Raw genomic sequence first — 12561 nt, forward strand, 5'->3', positions numbered from 1 at the left:
ACCTGGAGCAGGCCCAGCGCCACATCGGCAAGGATGTGAGAATTGGATTGATTTGCACCTGCCTTAACCTTAATCGCAGCAGTGCACTCCGAGTGACACAGACAGCTCATTGACATGCAGTGCAGCGACACCAAAAAATAAACTCGTGTGCCATGAATCAAAAGGCTGTAATCTCCCAGTGTTCTCAAAAGTATCCTTTATGAGAGCTTGGTTACATCACAAAGAGAGCTGGCTCAACAAAGAAATCAAAAAAAGGTTTACCCACCATGATGAGGCATACTGTAATAACAGAATGTCTGAAAGATTAAGAAATGCAGTCCAAGTCCCTATTGTTATTTTCTTAAAATGTCCAAAAAGATATGTAGAAGAGACCCTATATTAGGGAGCATTATTTTGCATTCTTATCTTTTTCAAATTTAGGAATAAGGAATTAGGAGTTGTGCATCTTGAGTTATTCCAGTGTCACTCACTGCTGCACATGGAGCACTGCTGCTGTATCACGTGCACCTCTCCAATAATATTCTCCAATGAACAGACCACACAGCACTACATGACAACTAGCACCCCAAGGAGAGGAGCATCTCTCATTGAAGACAACTTTTCACCAGTAGGCACCTTGAGTGTCACTGGGAGGAACTAGATGCAGGCGTGAACTGAGAAAACTATAGCAACTTAATACACCAAACACCTGGCAATGCATTATGCACTGCCACTACAAACAGCTGGTCATAATTCTATATTTGTGACAAGAAACTAGTGAAGTTCAGCAAAAGAAATATGTATGACTGATGTTTGGGTATGGAATGGGCTCCATAAAATCATTCTACTGTAGTTCTCAACTGTATTTTGTTGCAGGTATCTGAACACTGGGAATGGAATGGCGCCACTAGCCCTGCCAAAATGTAGCTGCTGTAAATAACGCCAAGACCACAAATATCTGATCAATAACAATTATCTATTCAACAAACTGCTAGCCTCTAGGAGAACACGGGATTCGAACCACCTCATTCCTGCTGGTTTGATCCCCGTCAGAAAGCGAAGCACCGATGAAAGGAAATGAGTAGCACGCATGAGGATACGATTTCAAAAGATTGGTGCTGTGCAAGCAGAGAGGGAAGCGAGCTGGGGGAAAAGCGCAAAGCTCGGCTATTTATGCGGCAAGTAATAGGCCTACATTTAAAGGAATGCTATGACCATGAACCGAACGTGGACTTTTATAAGTGTTCTATAGCCTATTTGCTAGAATGGACCAAAATGGGTCCAATATAAATTCCGTTTAAGGATAGGAGATGCAACATTCATCTTGGTTTTCACCGGGGCTACTGCAACTTGCTGCTTTATTCCGTCTCTACAGGAACAGCCAGAGTCGCTGCTGCACTTCTGGACTCGGGTAATTTATGGCAGGCCGGGCCTCTCCACTGTTTATATTTGCTGATGAATATTTCAATCATATCCCATTGCTTTGGCTGGTCCAAACCATATTTTCCCCGTAGATTTTACTGATAATAACCTTCCTGATTTTTTTTCGGCCTCCAACCGCAATCGGATGTATTTTTACGGATCCCGTTGAGCCTTTAATGTTCACATGAAATAAAGCAATCTTCTGCTGCCGAAACAGCGAATCAGGTTCAGACGTGTCCGTTTGATTCTCACCAAGAAATATAATGTTTTATCACTTTTTAGCTTTTGTATGAGCTTTTGGGGAAAAGGAAGAAATAAATAAAAAAATATATATAGGCTATACCAGAGAGACACAACCAGGGCCACTTAACTGTAAATGTCAACTCGCTTCTCAATAAAACGATCACCGGCTATCTTCACAAACCAGAGATTTCTGTTCGGGTGGGGCCGCAGGGCACGGTCTTGATTTAAATAGGATCTTGAAGATATCTCGGTTTAACTTGAGGGCGGGGGGCAAATATGGAGTATCTACTGGAAAAGAGGAGCAAAATTCAATTCCACACTGACAGTTAATTCGGTGGGATGTCTTTCGTGTTGGTAAGCGATTAGAATATGCGGGCAAAGGCCCTCATCTAAAAATAACAAAAACTTAACACTCATGGCCAAACCTTGCTTTTTTCCCCAAAGTTGGGTTTGATTTGGGCTGAGAAACCAAAGTGATTGTGCTGAGATTGCGGAGCACCAGGCAGGGAGAAGTCTTACAGCGTAGGCTACTGTAAAATCCAATAACTCGGTGGAGGGGTAAACACTCCCCTCTTTATTTCCGTCCGGAGGATATGAGGCAGACGTAGTAATAACCCTTTGTGTGATTTGTGTGCGTGTCCTCACAAGTTCCAGGCACCCCTTTTGGCATGGGAACTACACAATTTCAGTAATCATTCGCTTTTCACAGCGTTTGCTACTGTAACTTTTACATGGGTCATTAATCAACCATAGTGGGAATGGGTTTAGACTGTAGGGAAGTTAGGGATGCAAGGAAAATAAAACTTTCCTATTTAAGACAGGTCAGTGATGGAAAATGACTATGACCCCTAGTGGCATGATTCAGTAACTGCAGCTTTTATTTTTGTACCTCAACCTCAAGGTTTTAGACTATTTGTGGCAGCAAAATTGTATTTATATTCATAAATTCCAAAACGTTTTGCATTTCCTTTGTAAATAAATTTCCATTTTTTATCAGGCATTTTAATGCAAGTCAGTTACTTAGTATATCGTGACCCTTTGATACACATTTTATTAAATGCCTTGTGTGGATGAGCTGGTTTCAGATGACAGACGCATACACATTTCCTCCAGAACATAGTTTACCCCGGGTATCTTGATGTCTGGCAAGCAACATTTGCAAAAACTTAGACAGAGGTGTGGATGAACAATAATTGGGCCCGAATGCAAAAACACAGAGTTACATCACCGGCATTTAGCAGACACTCTTATCCAGAGCGACTTGCACAACTTTTTCATAGCAGTCACAGGCTGGTTTCAAGCCCAGATCTTCAATAAATTCATGCCTTTCAACAAAAAAAAAAAGAATTAAAATTCATAATCTCTCAGAACAGGAGGAGATCACTAACAGGCATAAACTTCTTGTAAATAAAACCATCAGCACCAAATTCCTAGCATCTGTTTGATTCCTTTGAATGGGGTGCCTGAGACAAGCTCCATGATCAATAGTGAATAAAATATAAAAATATCAAATAATATTAAAATGCGGTACTTTTATTTTTCCATTATACAGTATTGCTCTCACAGCTAGGTGAAGTGCATATCAATAAATATTATAACCTAGGTTGATGGGAAATGTGTGCGTTTTGTCGTTTGTAGACCTATCTGTCTGAGGAGGCATTACTCTTCACCCATCTCTCGATGCGATGGGTGATTCAGACAGTGGAATTCTGTGTGCCTGCATGGTGAAAGAGGACATGATGGCAGCATATAATGGTGTGAAGAGAGGAGAATAAACCCTACCACAGTGTAACAGCTAGCGCTGCACAAAGAAAAGGCTTGTGGAATGTTACACGGTGAGCCGATCGTTCAATTGGCCTCAGCCACGTCAAAATATCCTGCCCTCCCCCCTCCCCCTCCAGTCAATTAAACTGCTGAGAGACAAAAGAGAAATATGAAATGTAAATCACCCCAGGATAATGCAAATTAATTGTGCTCTGTGTCATTCCTATCCAAATTATGATTAATTGAAGATAAACAACCTGCGACAAAGGGCTCTGTTTGATTTTCCATTTGAGCTGGGTTTGTGAAGTTTGGTTAATTCGCGTTCTGTGGCACTGATGAATGCAGTGGGCCCATCGACTCCGCAGCCTTGTTAAATGCTGTTTGTTTATGGATCAGGACAATCGATGCAAATCGTCTTATGAGGTGGGCCCCAATCGCGGCCAAAAAGCCAGCAGACAGAGTTAACATGTTGGTTATTTCAGGCCTCTCTGATGCTAATGATCGTGCTGCAGCCGGCTGCCCTGTAATTATATTAATGACCAAACGTGCCAGGCGTGCAAAGAGGCGGCCGGCAATACACTGATCAATTGTTCATTTTACAAAGTCAGTGAGACGTGTCAGAGCTGTCAATAAGTGAATTAATTTATCTCTGAGTCTCCAGAGCCTGACATCATATCCCTCCATCCCCCAGGATAGTCCTCTAACCTGTTTACTGCCAAGCCCCCCCAGCCCCCCATCACACACACAAACACACACACACACACGCATTCCCACCTTCCCAAGAGAACCATAGAACCATCTGACCCTCTCAGTGATACCTTCCAAGAAGGATACTCAGATCTGTTCGCTCAACCCCCCCCCCCCCCCCCCCCCCAAACCTCCAACCCCCACCTCCCAGAAGAATTCTCATATCTTGCACCCCCAGGCCCTCACCCCTAGCCCCTAGCATGGAGGACACTGGGGGCATCCCTCCTTTTTCCTCCCAGACTCCCACATCACCCGTGACCCTGGATAGTCATGAACCTGTGGATTTGCTCACGGCCCTGATGAACCCATCACCTCAATGAAGGGAAGGTCAGAGTTACCACAGTCCCCCGTGGTGTGACATCACACCATTCCAATATCAAAAAAAGATTTTTAGGTTCTTGATACACAGAATGGGAAGCGCATACTCCAGCGCATGTACCAGCTGCTATAACATGAAAAAGGCACCACTCATCAAACAAGGCACAAGATATGCAATAGAATACCTGCCCAATTAGATTTTTTATACAAATTAATAGAAGTGACAATTCATTGTATTATGAAAACGCTAAATGTATTATGAAAACACTAAATAAAGGATGCAGTCCAGGGAACTTATCCCTTATGAACTCTCCAAAATCTGTCAAAGCTCAATTAGATCAGGCACTTCCTTTCGTTGCGAAATGTCAAAAAACGGGCTCAGACTGTCATAAAAGTGAAATATGCTATTTGATATGTCCTTTCATTTTTCTGAGACAAACGCATAAAAAAGAGGCTGGCTGACATTTGCACTTTCGTTATTTGGCCGGTATCAAGGTCTTTTACTCCACTGCGCCACAGCCAAGTAATTTACGGAGGTGATGCGATCATCTGTAAAAGGTGGCTCAACAAAGGCAGATGTAATGCATTCCAAGCAAACCTTACATCATACCAAATTAACATGGAAAATTGGTTTTGTTTTTCGGTGCATAATTTAAATTGTCGCTGAGAAACTATCAAATGAAAGGACAGCTGAAATGTCCCTTGTTGGCTGGGTAAATGTTTGTGCACAAATAACTCCCTATAACAAGAAAGGTGTCAATTTTTTCACAATGCATCAATCAAAGCAAATCTTGTTAAGTGCAATTAAAAAGCCTGCATGAATTGAGCTGGTCATGGCTGCCTGAATTCAAAGCAGTCAGACTCAATTAAGTGTTACTGTGAGTCTTAAAAAATTAAAATGTATTCTGCACTTGGAGTAAGAAGGGAATTAATCTGTTGTGAACTACTACACAGTGGTGAAATTTTTTTTTATTTTTTATATTCTAGCTTTTCCGGTTACCTCTAATTTGCAAGCTTCATTTTTCCACCATTAGGCAACTGACATTGATACCCATACAAACCAAAATATCATGTTCGTTCACTAGGTATCTGAAAGCATGGGACAAGCACAGAAATACCACGGAAAACTCTTAATATTCCCTCCTCAGTTTAACCCCTGTGTATCATGAGACCAAACTGATGAAGTCACACAGTCAACCTTTTACAAAGCAGAGCGGAATTGGGGAGGATTCCTATCGGGAGAGTGATGTGCCTTCGTCGGCTTTGTATTCTTCAGGCCGTGATACAGAGAAAGGAAGAGAAGGGGACGCCTTTTTGCATTTGTCCCCGTCGAATTTGTCAGGATAGCTCCATGGGTGAAGTTGTTTTACAGCGGTATTATTCCACACAGCAGAACTGTACTATGATGCAGGAAGGAGTGTCGGGAGCAGTGGAAACAATTGCCGTCAAGAGCGCTTCCATTACGGCGCTAGATTTGCAGTGTTCCCATTCAGTGGGATTTAACCTTCTAATCTCGATATATCAATCATGGAGTCGGGAAGTGAATCTGCTAATGTAGAGTGCAGAGGGGGGATTTGTCGACCTGTTTGCAACTGTTGTGTGCCATATTTATGGACACCTACCACGGGCAGGTCTCCTCTTTCATTCGCACTCTCTGTCAAAAAATACGCACAGCTCCTCACATTTATTCAACCGTGAAATCCTCCATCAGGGGAGGAAAAAATGTTGAACCATAAAATAGGCGGGGCTAATGAAGCTCAGCTGAGTTTCCGTCCTAGCGGCTAATTTGGAGGGCCTCGTAGAAGACGCATTGGCATGCAGCGTGTAGTTTGGGAGGATGGCGAGAAGTTAAAGCGGGACCGAGATGCTGATACTGTGGGGAGGAAGGCTGTCGGTTGCCGCTGCCTCTCAGATGTTGGAGAGAATCCTCGCTCCCTTCATTCAAAGTGAAGCTCAAAGGCATGGCTGTGACACCAGCCCCCTACAAAGGGGAAAGGTCCAGGGGGGTTGAAAGTGGGAAAGTAATCTCTGTAGGATTAACTGCTCCGCTTGACTCCAAATGTGGCTGTCAATGAGAATTAAGACTCTGAACCCTACCGAGCAACGGGGTCCTCCCTCAATCAACCTATTGTATCTTACTGGGAAACTAATGACATGAATGTGTGGTGTTGATCTAAAGGAGGGAGGGAGGAAATCGAGGAAATAAAGAGTTTAAATACTTGCAAATAATGAGAGGTGGGTGGTGGTGATGCAGAGGAAGGGAGATGAGGATGCATAACGTTGAACATGATATAGTCGATGTCATACAATTGCTGCAATTTATATTCGCGGTTCCCTTCATTAAATCATTCACATAAGGATGAACATGCATAGAGATTCAGGTATAAAGAAAGGTGAGATTTATCTAATCTGCATACACCTGCTAAGATTAGTAGCAGGTGTATGCGATCTCCGTAACACTTTCAGTAGTGGGTTCGTGTTGAGATAAAATGTACTTTTGGATTCATTTAAGATGCACTCTGCGCTGATGAGTAGGCTATATTCGCCCTACTTCTTTTCAATTCTTCCCGATGGCGATCTAAGAGAAATGATTAAAAACCCAGCGAAAACCGCTGGATCAGCGGATCAACGTTGCGGACCACTCAATAGGTGTTAAGAGGCACAGAATAGCGAACGATTGCCTATTTAACCCTTCCGAGATCAATGTCCCATTCTCTCACACTTTTGTCTGCTCTACTTTCGAAATATAAATGCATATAAAAGGTCATTGGTTTGTTGAAGTTGCCGAGCTAGCTTTAACAGTAAATTTTGATTTCCCTCAACAACTCTGCCAGCAAGCATGATAAACTCAGCGAAACAATTCTTTGAAACGAAGTCATGAACTCGCAAACAAAGGCAGTTTTTTTAGAAAGATAATTCGCGTATTTCCGCTTCTAGAATTTGACACGTTTCTCGGCGAGTAACCGTCCGGTGAAACAAGAAAAGCAGAAATTGGATATTATGATCTATCAGTATCCATAGACAATATCTTTAATTATTATGAATAATAATAATAAATATTTTCTAAAGATGCACAATCCATAATTGGAGTTGTTAATTTAATTCTTGCCCTCGTAAAAATGACCGAGACTGAAGCCCCCTGGCCAACCTTGGGGTTAAAAAGCGCCTTAAAATAAAACCAAGCAAGGAGTCAATATAAACATCGATACACCAATTTAACATGTAAAATGACCGTCTTACCCGAATATATCAAATCGAAGACATTCTCGTCCGTACAAACGCAATGCAAGAAATCCGGGAAGGTCACAGTAGTCTTACTTTTCTTTACTTCACCGATTCCAATTACCGAATGCAGGAGGACCCCAAAACCTTCCAGTCCATCGCGCGGAGATACAGTCGGACCTCTGGACGGGCGAGCGCAAAGCAGATATGCCGCTAGACTACAGCGACCTGTGGTTTCTTTATTTAGAAGTAGGTGCTGCGCATATTTTGCCCATGTTACCGCTTTCCATCACAGAGCAAGGAAGAAAAAAAGGCCATTGAGGGGAAGTCACTTCTACATCCACATAAAAAGTAGGGGAAAAAAGTGAGTAGTACATCCAAAAAAGCGGCTTTCGGGTTCAGTTTTAATTACGTTCCTGGAGACTTAATACGAGATTTTCTTCTCTGTACGTATAATGCTCGGACACACTAACCGCTGGAGAAAATCTGAATGACGGTGATGTTTGAGGTGATAGTTGCTCCCCGCACTCTTCCCCAGTTGAGATCGATTTGACAAGAGAATTGCAAACCTGCCCTCCCAATTCTGAACACGTGCGAAGCCCCCGCCCCATTTGCAATATTTCAAGTCCGCTAAGTGATGTCATAGTTTACAAGACGACTCTGTCCTAATGATGGCACGCGCTGGATCTGGGTATGGATCAAATAGGATGAGGCTTTGCAGTATTTTATAAAGAGAGCAATTCGAGTTCTTTGTCCGTGTATTGTCGGAGCGAAGCCCATGCGGAAAAACAAGATTTATGATTACGTCAACTTAAGTTAAATTGCGTGTGCAAATGAGCCAAGGGTGAACCCAAATTGCAATCAATTGTGTAAGTCATTCAGTTGAGTATGACATGCTCGTAAATCCTCAGACCACTCAGATCACTCACGTCAAACCAATGGAAGACTCCTGTGAAGTAGGAGGGAAAGGGGTTAAACTGATAATGAGATTTGTATTGATATTAATTTAAACAGAAGTTAATCTGCAGTATTAATACATTGTCTCTTTCAAATATAAAAAAGAAACATGATCCTTTAGTGATACCGAACCAGTGTAGACTACTATGAATGTCTTCCAAAAAAATATGCGATATAATGCCTTATCCTTGGAAATGGCATCTCTGATAATCCAAGGTTGTGCGAGAGCGCGAGATTCTGTGAGCCCAGATATCTCTGCCCATGCCAGTTCTTTCAGATAGCCTAATTCTAGTTCGTGTGAATAGCGACCAGTGTCAGCGGGCCTGAGGGGAAGCCTTCACAGCCATCGCAAAACTTATTAAACAACCATCTGTTCTTTCCTCATCCGAGCCGTCCTTCATTACCATTCGAGAGATTACGCTTGCTTATCTCATGTTGGGGCATGTGAGTAGGGAATCTGGCGTTAGTGGGTCTATGTGCCCAAAGCGCTAATACGGGTATGACGTTACTGAACACAGAGTGTGCGCCACAGAGCTGGTTCAAGCTCTGGGCTTTCACAAAAGCTGAATACGAAACCTTCCCTGTCCATGTGATGTCCAGATGCGAGATATAAGGCTGGACACGATCCAAATGTGAGATATAGGCTACCATAACATGTACAATCCTCACTGTGTGTGCTGCTCAATTACAACTACACGAATGTATCATGTTTTTCTTTGCTTTTGAACCGAGCATATACTGGTAGGTATAGTTAACTCCACCCCATCATCTCACATCGTAGGCTACAACTAAAACTCGGGTCGAGGCGAGCAACCACATCAAAACACATAGGGCTAATCGCAGACATTTCAATTATACTTATTTCAAATGAAATAAGAAAGATCAATATAGTATAATTAGAAGGCTACTATTGAGACATAGACCTTTCATTTAAATGTAGGCTACCGTATTCTTTTTTTTTTCTTTTTTCCAAACATGAATGACTGCAATCCAGCCGCACGTAGCTGTACATCCAGTTTCATTTAGTGATTTATTTTCAACATTGAACACATTTTTTTTCCCAGATCTTTATCTCATAAAATATTTATTACCCACAACCTTGTGAAGACACACCCTGGACTTTATTACTTATTTTAAAGGCTCTATCAGCTAGAATGACTTCTAGATATACATTTAGTCTGAAAACAATCTTCCGGAGAAATGCACTCAATTTCTCAGTTTCTAGGGAAGACGAATTGATGCATTAACAGTAAGAATCAAGTCATTCCGTACTTGTGAGTTATCTATGTATAGTGAGATGCTGGGCCTATGAAAATTCATGGAAAGTTAGTTTCCACAAAATATGACTTCTAAGCAAACGAGAAATGCTGAGACTTTTCAAAATCCTTTATTATATGAACGAGCACAGACTAAAGCTCTTAGAGTCCTTCTGTTTCTAAAATATATTCAGATAAAGGCTAGTAGTTCCTATATATATTATAAAATAAATGCTTCCACTAAGATCTTACTGTATCCCTTATCTTTTTAAAAGTAAAAGTCAATCTTATATATGTGGAGATATTGATATTGCGTACTAATGTAATTTGTAAGTGATAAGACTTTTTGCACATTTTAGGCTTTAATTTGAGGTTTGCCATATGTGGTTGCTTAACAGAGAAATCTCAGCTCAATGCACAAGGATATGAGTAACATTCAGAATTGAATTGCATAGAGTACACAGTACTCCACGTTTTACTTCTTCAGTCCCCCAAAATATCACCCCCAAACCATTGTTTCATCTGGAAATAATAGACAAAATAAAAAAAAAGGTAAATTACCTTCTTCTGAGAAACACTCCCTAACTGTCTTTATTAATTAACTTGATGCATTCATTTCCTGGTGTGAGATAAATCTATTGCTTGGATTATAGACATTTTGCACAATATTTCTTTATTCATTTGCCCAAAAGGTGGTGGAATGGGGGCACTACCTGAGAGAGAAAAAACAGGAAGCACATAATCTTAATCTTTCCCCACCTCAATTACACACAAGACAATATCTTAATTCAAATAAAGAATATAAAACCATAGAAAAAATAAACAATCAAAATCAAGTAAAATTGCAGGTTATCATCCATGTATGAAAAGGTAAATGCCCACTGTAAATCTGAATAGGCCACAGCTTCCTTTGATTTTCTTGCTGACATAGTCAAAAATACCCTGAATGGACTGAACCCAAGGTGCAGCTGTCTATACCCTTAATACTGTATTTCATTTGATCAAAAGCACTTACCTCATTCACTTTACCCCTTGGCTGGGAAATACTGGAACTCTCCAAAGGTATTAAAATACCTGACTGTACTGTGCACAGGGATGTTAAATGATACAACATCCAGTCTCATTCCCTCTATGTCTTGTACTAATGACATTTTTTCTGAGTTATATCTGGTTATTCCATTTGTTTGCATCAACATTTATTCCTGATAATCACAGCCATGCTCTGCCTGAAAACCTTTGATTTGACTAGATATATATACACAGTAATGTGGAGCAATTGCTGAATAAGTGGAATTTGAGTAAAGGGAAGGATTGCAGACAGCTTGGGCTATAGAATGCCTACTGCGTGTACTGCTCTCCATAATTGTTCCCTCAAAGAAAATATTATGGAGATATCTGGTCATAACTAGATGAATTTTTTTTTCATTCAATCAATATTTCCACATTTACCAAGGAAACTCACTCTCCAAAAGAAAAAAAATAATTCTTGCTTTGGAGGGTATTTGTAAAGTGGTAGGTAAAATGAGCATTCCGTAATTGATTTTTTCTGTTCAGTGGTGAGAAACATTTTTTCTCTATGATAAATCAGATTAGGGTGAGCTGATGTAGAAAAAAGAGTGGATATTGTGCATAAAGACAATGGGGAATGGACAAGCAAAGGAAAATTTAAAATAAGGACAGTTTATGTAGCACCATAAAGCCAGAAAACTGACCCACACAAGCATAAAAATGTTCACATTAACTATCATGCTGGTAGTTCCAATTAGGATAAATCTGGCTAAAAGAGAAAAATACACACAGTAAATTGTTCAGTGTTAAATCAACTCATACTGGGTACATATAGTCCCTATTGGACCCATATGTACTCTGTTAGAGTTGAATTAACCCTGGATATTTTACTGAGTAGGAGTAAATCCTTAATCTTGTCTAATCTTTAATCTTGTGTAATGCCTGGGAAGCTATGCTGGCAACTTTAAAACAAACAAACAAACAAACAAACAAAAGCACTCTTCTAATGATACAACTGTGTAATGAGTCTCCTCTCTCACATTGTTGTCTGGATCACACTCCCAGAACTGCATGAATCACATCCATATCTGCACAATAACCAGGCTCTGCTTGAGTGGTAGGTAAATGAGCATTCGTAAGATTTTACTACGTCATGTGAGAAACATTTTTTCTATGATAAATAGATTAGGTGAGCTGATGTAGAAAAGTGGGTATTGTGCATAAAGACAATGGGGAAGGTACAAGCAAGAAAATTTAAAATAAGGCAGTTTTTGTAGGGACAAAACCAGAAACTGACCACACAAGCATAAAAGTCACTTAACTATCATGCTGGTAGTTCAATTAGGATAAATCTGCAAAGAGAAATACACGAGTATGTTCGGTTAAATCATATACAGTTGTACTATAGTCCTATTGACCATGGTAAATCTGTTAGAGTGAATTGAACCCTGGAATTTTACTGAGTAGGAGTAAATCCTTAAGCTTCTAACTTAATCTGTGTAATGCCTGGGAAGCTAGCGGCAACTTAAAACAAACAACAAACAACAAACACTCTTCTAATGTCACTGTGTAGTCTTCTCTCACTTGTTGTCTGGATCCACCCAACTCTGATCACATCCATATCTGCACAATAACCAGGCTCTGC

General features: G+C 40.7%; 1 protein-coding gene across 3 annotated transcripts in view; it reads right to left on the bottom strand.

The window, feature by feature from the left end:
- Positions 1–8316, bottom strand: part of tafa4b (TAFA chemokine like family member 4b) — a 40002-nt gene extending 31686 nt beyond the window's left edge. The window contains exon 1 of one of the 3 annotated variants that reach the window (XM_064305151.1): positions 8169–8316. The gene's annotated coding sequence lies outside the window, so the exon portion shown is untranslated. Of the gene's footprint in view, positions 1–7713 lie in introns of all 3 variants that reach the window. The other 2 variants (XM_064305150.1, XM_064305148.1) reach the window with 2 other exon arrangements.
- Positions 8317–12561: the final 4245 nt, after the last annotated feature.

This window comes from Anguilla rostrata, chromosome 13, assembly GCF_018555375.3.
Source record: "Anguilla rostrata isolate EN2019 chromosome 13, ASM1855537v3, whole genome shotgun sequence".
Taxonomy (NCBI): Eukaryota; Metazoa; Chordata; class Actinopteri; order Anguilliformes; family Anguillidae; genus Anguilla; species Anguilla rostrata.